Source organism: Nannospalax galili, unplaced genomic scaffold (genome assembly GCF_000622305.1).
Source record: "Nannospalax galili isolate Female #2095 unplaced genomic scaffold, S.galili_v1.0 scaffold364, whole genome shotgun sequence".
NCBI classification, from domain to species: domain Eukaryota; kingdom Metazoa; phylum Chordata; class Mammalia; order Rodentia; family Spalacidae; genus Nannospalax; species Nannospalax galili.
In genome coordinates, this window is record NW_008352752.1 from 3,583,312 (window position 1) to 3,590,952 (window position 7,641).

Consider the following 7,641-nt stretch of genomic DNA (forward strand, 5'->3'; position numbering starts at 1 on the left):
GCAAGCACCTTTACCCAACTAATCCATCTTACTGAATCTGTCTCACTGGCTCTTAGTACCTTAATCTTTTTTTAAAAAAAAAAAATTTATGTGTATGCATGTATTTCCTGAATGTAGGTAAGCGCACCCATGTCATGCAATGCTGGCAGAGGTCAGAAGAGGCCGTTCACAAAAGGAATCCCCATCTCTCAGACATTTTTAGTACTGATTTTGCACAAGTTGCTTCTAATATACAGATTTTTGCCTGAGCAGCTTTAATTTTTTTACATTCATTTATGCGTGTGTGTGTGTGTGTGAGTGCAATAGTGGATAGTGGAGGTCAGAAGACAACTTTCAGGAGTTGGTTCTCCAGTAGAGGGGACTGAACTCAGGTCGTCAGTCTTGGCAGCAAGCACCTTTACCCACTGAACCATCTCACTGGTCCATGTCTGAGCAGTATACACAGAATCTCTAAATAATCAGGCAGCTGGAAGAGGGTGAGGAGAGCTTGAACATTTGTATTAGTTACTATCTATTTGTTGCAACAAAATGCACAATAAAAGCATCTTATGGAAGGGTGGGTTTATTCTGGCTCACAGTTTGAGGCTACAGTCCATCATGGTGAGAAAACCATGGTGGTAGGAATATGAGGCAGTTGGTCACTCTGCATCCACATCAGGAAACAGAGGAAGGCTCCTACTCAGCTCACAAAAGCATCTTATGGAAGGGTGGGTTTATTCTGGCTCACAGTTTAAGGTGGTAGGAATATGAGGCAGCTGGTCACTCTGCATCCACATCAGGAAACAGAGGAAGGCTCCTACTCAGCTCACTTCCTCCTTTTTATTCTGCCCCGTGGTGCCATCCACACATGGGGGGCGTCTTCCTACCTCAACTAACCTGATCTAGATCATTTTTCACAGACAGGCCCAGAGGCATGTGTCCATGGTGATTCTAGATCTTGTCAAATTCTCAATCGCATTGATCATCATAGCATCTGATGCAGCCTCTTTAGTTTCTGAACAAGAGCTAGCCAAGTTCCTGACATTTACAAGTATAGAGAACAAGGCCACAGACAGCCACTACTTCAGGTGTTTAAAGCCACACGTACCCTTGCTGGCCCGTACTCTTGGCTCAAAATAATTACTTAAATTTTAGATTATATTTGCATTTTGATTAAAAAGCCTTCTCAAAACTCTGCAAAGAAACCAAATTAGTTAATTAAAACCACTGACTGTGGCAGTACTCCAAGCCACAGTGAAGGCTCTCTCCCAAGGTATGGAGTTGAGCTTGTGAATCAATCAAGATAACTGTCCTTGGCTGAGGAGGATAGGGGCTGGTGAAAGCAATTGTCTGCTCCTTTTTGAAATGGTGGGGAGAGGCCAGAAGACAGCCTCAGGGGGAAGACTGAAAGACTCTCCCCAGCCTGTGTATGTGAGCCTCAGTGCTGTGTTAGGATTCTCTCGAGGACCAGAACTGATAGAGTGAAGGTATATTACAAAGAGGATTTATTAATTGGCTTACACAGTATGGGCTGGGGAGTCCAACGGTGGCCATCTGAATGCTGGAGAGACTGACAGCCCCGTAGCTGCTCAGTCCACAAGGTTAGGTACCTCAGCAGTTCTACTCAGGTGCTAAAGGCCTGGAGGATTCCTAAAGAGCCCTTGATTTCCAGTCCATATTGGAAGGCTGAAGAAGATGGGTTCTGGTGTCAGATAATGATAGCGGCAGCACTGATACACTCACCAGCAAGAAGCAGAGGAGGACAGGAAAACACTGCTTTTCCCTCTTCCTATCTGGGCCACTGCGGGAGGTGCTGCCTACTCTGGTGGGGAGTCTTACTCCCTCAGTTAATCCTTCTAGGAGATGCCCTGCCAGACCTGCCCAGAGGTATATCTCTTGGTTGATTCCAGATCCAATAAAGTTGACCACCAAGATTAACCATCAAGAGTAGCTTTCTGTCCAAGTCACAGAGAAAGCCATTGCATCCCAGGAAGGCAGCTTTGCATCAAACATTGGAAGCCTTGCACCATGAGAATCAGTGTGGTATGCTTTAGAGTGTCCAGCAGTTTCTGTCCTCTGTGCTTTCCTAATAATTACCATTTGAATTATATTTGCTAATATAGTATACCCTTCTTCACTTCTGAAAGGGTTTGTGGCCCCTTATATATGAATTCAAATAACAGCCACAGACATTGGGTAGAAAGTAAGCTTAGAAAGGAAAACTAAAGTAAAGTTAGCATTCGGACTAGCTATTGCATAAAGTCTGCACAATAGCTACATTTGCTACAAATCAGCTCTGAGCTCCTGGCAGACTATGCCACAAAAGGAATATTGTTAGATTCACAGAACAAGAACATTCCAGTTCTTGTAGATCCACCTGACCGTCATTGTTCTAGTCTGTTTCTCCATTGTCGAGACAAACACCAACTTGGGAAGGAAAGGGTTTATTTATCTTGCATCTCGCAGGTCACAGTTCATCACTGAGGGAGCCCAAGCCAGGAACTCAGAGCAGAACCTGGATGTAGGAGCTGGAGCACAGGCCATGGAGGAACACTGCTTACTGGCTTGCTCCCCTGGCCCCTGCTCAGTCTGCCTTCTTATATAATACAGGACCACCTGCCCAGAGGTGGGACTGCCCACAGTGGGCTGGGTCCTCCCACATCACTCTACAATCAAGAAAATGCCCCCACAGACATGGCCACAGGCCTGTCCAATGGAGGAAATTCCCAAGTTGAGGCTCCCTCAACCCAGGTGTGTCAAGTCAACAACTAAAGCTATCCAGCACAGTTGTCTTTGAAACCTGGAGTTCTCAGAGTTTTCATCTTTAACTGGCAAGAATCTGGAGAGAAATTTTCTAAAGGAACCAGCAAGAGGGGTGCCACATGATATGACAATCCAGAAAATGGCATATGGAGGCCTGTACACTTTTGAACTTGAAGCAAGTTTGCTGCTTCTTTTTTTAAATTATTTTTATTTTATGTGTATGTGCACATTGCCTGCATGTAGGTAAGTGTACACGTGTCGTGCAATGCCCTAGCTCAAGGGCTGCAAACAATTCTCCCACTTATAGGTGTATGATGAATACTAGGAAGCCTAGCCAACCTAGCACTACCCCCATCAATTAACCTCATTGGAGAGCTTCTAATCATTACATCCTCATTCTCTCTATCGGATCCCCTGGGCTGGAGTTACAGACAGTTGTTATCTGCCATGTGGGTGCTGGGATTTGAACCCAGGTCTTCTGCAAGAACAACCAGTGTTCTTAACCTCTGAGCCATCTTTCCAGCCCGAAAGTTTGCTTCTTGATGCTCGTGTATAGGCCTACCCTCTTCTTGCTAGGAGGTGGGCTAGAGACCCTGGCAGGGCCATGATTTCTCTTGCAATGCTGTTCTAGAAAAAGGCAATTAATGCCCATATTTCTGGCCCTAGAAGAGTGGGTGTCAAGCTAAGTGTATAACAAAGTGATCCAAGGACTTTGAGGAAACCCCCCGCCCCGACCACCACAAAGCCAGAGCTGAGGACTACTTCCAAGACACAGGTGGGGGCTCAGTCACCAGCCACAGTCATTGGTAATCAGATGCCCTGACTGTATATGTTTGTGAGTGATATAAGCTACTGAGGAGGACATTGAGGAAGATGAAACTGGATGTACTGACCTGATGGTCTGAATGGCTGGATCATGGCCATGTAGCCCTGGAGACACCCACCCAGCATAATAATTCAAGTGCTTTCAGAATGGGACTTCATGGTCATTTGGCATGACAGGCTTATAGGGAGGCTAGCTGTCCTGGTTTGCCAGGCTCATAGGACCACAAAGTTTTCATGGCCCAAACCGGGAACATCCCATGCAAATAGAATAAAGTGTGGAGCAGAGTAGCTTCACCAATGGGGAAGAGTCAGGTCTGGGTCATTGAAGGCTGGTTGTGGGAGACAGCAGGGTTGGAGCCCCTGGCAGTATTGACATGGTCACCTGTGGTCTCCCTTATCTCTGGGCTACCTAATACAGAGCCTAGCTCTTCACCCTTCTCTTCCCTTCTCAGGGTAGCTCTGTATCTGTTTCAGATGGAAGCGGGGACCCAGCCAGAGCTCTGGGGCTAGGGAGAAAATAAGACTTCCTCAAGCTCCAGAGATCTGCCCTGTTGGGCCCTCCTTGGATGCCATCTCTAGCAAGGTCAGGCCAGGGGCCTGCCATCCTCCTCACCCCTCTTCTACCTGGAGCCTTTGTCTTTGAACACCAGGAATTTTGGGATGTCACTGGTAAACACTCAGATGATACAAGACCCCACCGGCAGCTTCCTGGGTATGAGATGGTACAGGCACCCAGCTTCACTTAAACATGCACACTGGGTTCAAGTTCTGTTACTGTCTTGCAAGCCTTAGTTGTGTTTGAAGAAGGAGCCCAGGCCCCAAAGGTTGTGCCAGTGCCTTGCCTGCCCGTCCAGCTCCAAGGCGACCTTCCTACCTTCACACTGCCCCAGCAGATTTGCCTCTACTGCCTTTTCCAGGGGTACAGTTATTGGGAAAACTGCCAATAAAATGGAGGGGTTTTACCCCAGGGACTCATAGGCCCCAACAGTTCCTAGGCTCAGTTCTGGAATCTCTCTAACAAATCTTCAAGGATCTGCATCTTAAGAGAGGCTCCTGAGGATTCTGACGCCTAGTGAAAAGTCTGCACAGGTGTTTAGAGAAGAGGTAAATTTAAGTTAAAAAGACAAAGAAAGAGGAAAAAAGAGTGAGAGAGAAAGACACTAAGAAGGTAGGAACTGGGAAGTGGTTGGCTAGGAGTGGTGACCTGGAGGACAGGCCTAGAGGCCTCTATGACCCCTGCAAGCAAGGCCTTCAAGCCGTCCCTGCTGAGCAGCCAGGCCAGGTGGCCTGGGAAGAACCCCACACTGGCTCTAGAGCCTCGCTTCCAGCCTGCACGCCACTCAGGGCTGATAGCCTCTCCAAGGCCTGACCAGCCCCTCCAGCCATAGTGGAGCACTCTATGTTTGCTTCTGGTTTCGACTGAGTTTAGCTTGGTATCTATCCCTGGCTGACTCCCTCAGGCCCAGCTGGTCTGGAACTCACTATGTAGAGCAGTCTCACAGAGATATACCTGTGTTTGCCTACCACCCATGTGTGCCACCATACCCTCCCATTATCTTTGCTTTTGATACAATTCATTTAAATATAATCTCATAATTAAATTTTTAACCAATGTGTTTAACAACTGGCTAGGGAAACTAATTAACTATTGGCTCTAATGAGCTAGCACCAGCTGGATCCAGAACTGGTCTCAGTAATGAATAGTGCTGTGATCTATTAACAATGTCGGTTAAGAACACAGAGGGGGATGTAAGGGGCACACATGCTACATATTACCTTTGTCAGAATGCAATGATTTTATGAAAAGTGTGTGTGTGTGTGTGTGTATGTGTGTGTGTTTTGTGTGCATTTTTTTCAAACAGCCTGGGTCCCCAAAGGGGGCTGCACATCTCCCCCACTTTTCCAAACCCACTCTAATCCCAGTGTTTCTGAGGTGTCTCACTGTATCACATTAGCATTGACAAAGTTCTGGAAGGAAGTACTGGGAGCCACCTGGGGGAATGTCCTTATTTTTATCCCAAGGTGTTAACACCCCATTATTGCTACACAACCCTAAAGGTCAGTTGTTGAAGGACAAGACTAAGCTGTTTTTCAGCCTGTTGGGCTCTAGTGCAGGGTGTCTTTAGGGTCAGAGTCGCATAGTTTAAATCCTCACTAAGACTTTCTGTGTTGGCTTTTCCATTTCCTTTTTGTTTTTCCTGGTGGAATGTGCTAACAGCTGAGCAGATCTGGGCTCTGGCTGGTTCTCAAAGGAACTGGGCCACAGCTGCCTCCAGGGAAACACGAAAGAGTTAATGCGGTTCCCCTAGTGTCAGAGGCTCTTAATGAGCTGTCAGCATTTGCACAGTCTAGCTCCTAGGCTACAATCTGAGGACTTCCAGATATTGCTTTTGGAGCTGAAAAAGCTCCCTGAGACCTGGGCAATAGGGCTGCTGATTCCCCCATCCCTCTCGCTGTGCTTGTGGTGCAAGAATCTGTGAGGTGAGTAATTAATAAGTCTTCCCACATTAATTTGCTGGAGAAGAGTGAGGAGGGGAGGAACCCCTTGTTCTTTCCAACAGACTTAATTTTCTTCAGTGCCAATGCTGTTCTAGTTTTTTTGTTTGTTTGTTTGTTTCTTTTTTAGCCCTAGCTGGTCTGGAACTCACTATGTAGACCAGGCTGTTCTTGAATTCACAGAAATCTGCCTGCCTCTATCTCCCAAGTGCTGGGATTAAAGGCATACACCACCCTGTTCTAGTTTGTTTTATGTTGCTGTGAGAAACACTCTGACAAAAAGCAAATTGGAGAGGAAAGTGTTTATTTGATTTATACTTCCAGGTCATAGTCCATCATGGAGAGAAGCTGGGGCAGGCAGGAGCTCAAGCAAGAACTTGGAGCAGAGATCAGGGAGGGATGTGGCCTAGGGGCTCACATTCAGCTACCTTTCTAATACAGTCCAGATCTACCTGCCTAGGGATAGCACTGCTCACAGTGGGCTGGGCCCTCCTATATCAATTAACAATCAAGAAAATGCCTGGCAGACATACCCACAGGCCAATATGATGGAGGTAATTCTGCAGTTGTGTCTTCCCAGATGTGTCAAGTTGAGAGCCAAGATCAGCTATCACAGTGCTTTTATGCATATTCTGTAAAAATTCACGCAACTATCATCCAATGAAGATGTGGAACATTTCTATCACCCTATAAGTTCCCTGTCTTATTAGTAAACACCTCCTCTACTAACCCTGTGTGACCGCTCACTATGGACTATGTCCTTTCAAGATTCCTGTACTGAAGTCCCAGTCTCCAATTGTGTGCTATTTAAGGGAGGGGTCCTTGAAAGTAATTAGGTTTAGAAGTCATGAGGGAGAAATGCCCATGATGTGGTTCATGTTCTTACAAAGAGAGGAAGGGACAAGAACCCCACCTCCAATAGGAGGATTGCCACGGACAAACCAGGAGGATGGCCCTCACCAGGGATGGGCTCACTCAGCACCTTGATCTTTGACTTTCAGTCTCCAGAGCTGTACAAAACCCAAAGTCCACAGTACTTTGTTACAGGAGCCTGAACTGACCAAGACACTTATTCTGACTTTGCCTTAGTCTAGTTTGCTCACACTTTCATAAGAAAATACCATATAACTGATCACTTCCGGGTGAGGGAGAGCGGGTCTTCTTTAAGGGAGTGACACTAGATAGGCTGACCAGGCTCCAATGGATGAACTCACACTGAAGGACATTTGGGGACACAAACTTGACTTGATAGGCATTAACATATATGATAGAATGTATGATATCTGGCAGGGGGCTATGGTAGGGTGCAGTTAGGGGAGGGAGGTCTAAATATAATTAAGATGTATTGCATAAAAGGCACACAAATTCAATAAAACATAAGAAAAAGCTCCACACTTCTAGCCTTTAAGCTTCAAGCCAAGGGTCTGGCAGTGCAGTTGTCTCAGGATGGCTCTCTTCATGGCCTGCTGGTGTCCCTCCATAAGAAACAAAAGGCCCTTAAGGGCCAGTTTAGGTTTAGACGATGTGATGCTAATATGGATACCTGGCCTGGACCAAAAAGGCCAATGCCAGAGATCC

General features: G+C 46.4%; 1 long non-coding RNA gene across 1 annotated transcript in view; it reads left to right on the forward strand.

The window, feature by feature from the left end:
- Positions 1 to 5,913: 5,913 nt before the first annotated feature.
- LOC103747517 overlaps positions 5,914 to 7,641 on the forward strand; it is a 26,645-nt gene continuing 24,917 nt past the window's right edge. Inside the window, exon 1 of the long non-coding RNA XR_607848.1 lies at positions 5,914 to 6,048. This is a non-coding gene — a long non-coding RNA (uncharacterized LOC103747517). The remainder of the gene's footprint in view (positions 6,049 to 7,641) is intronic.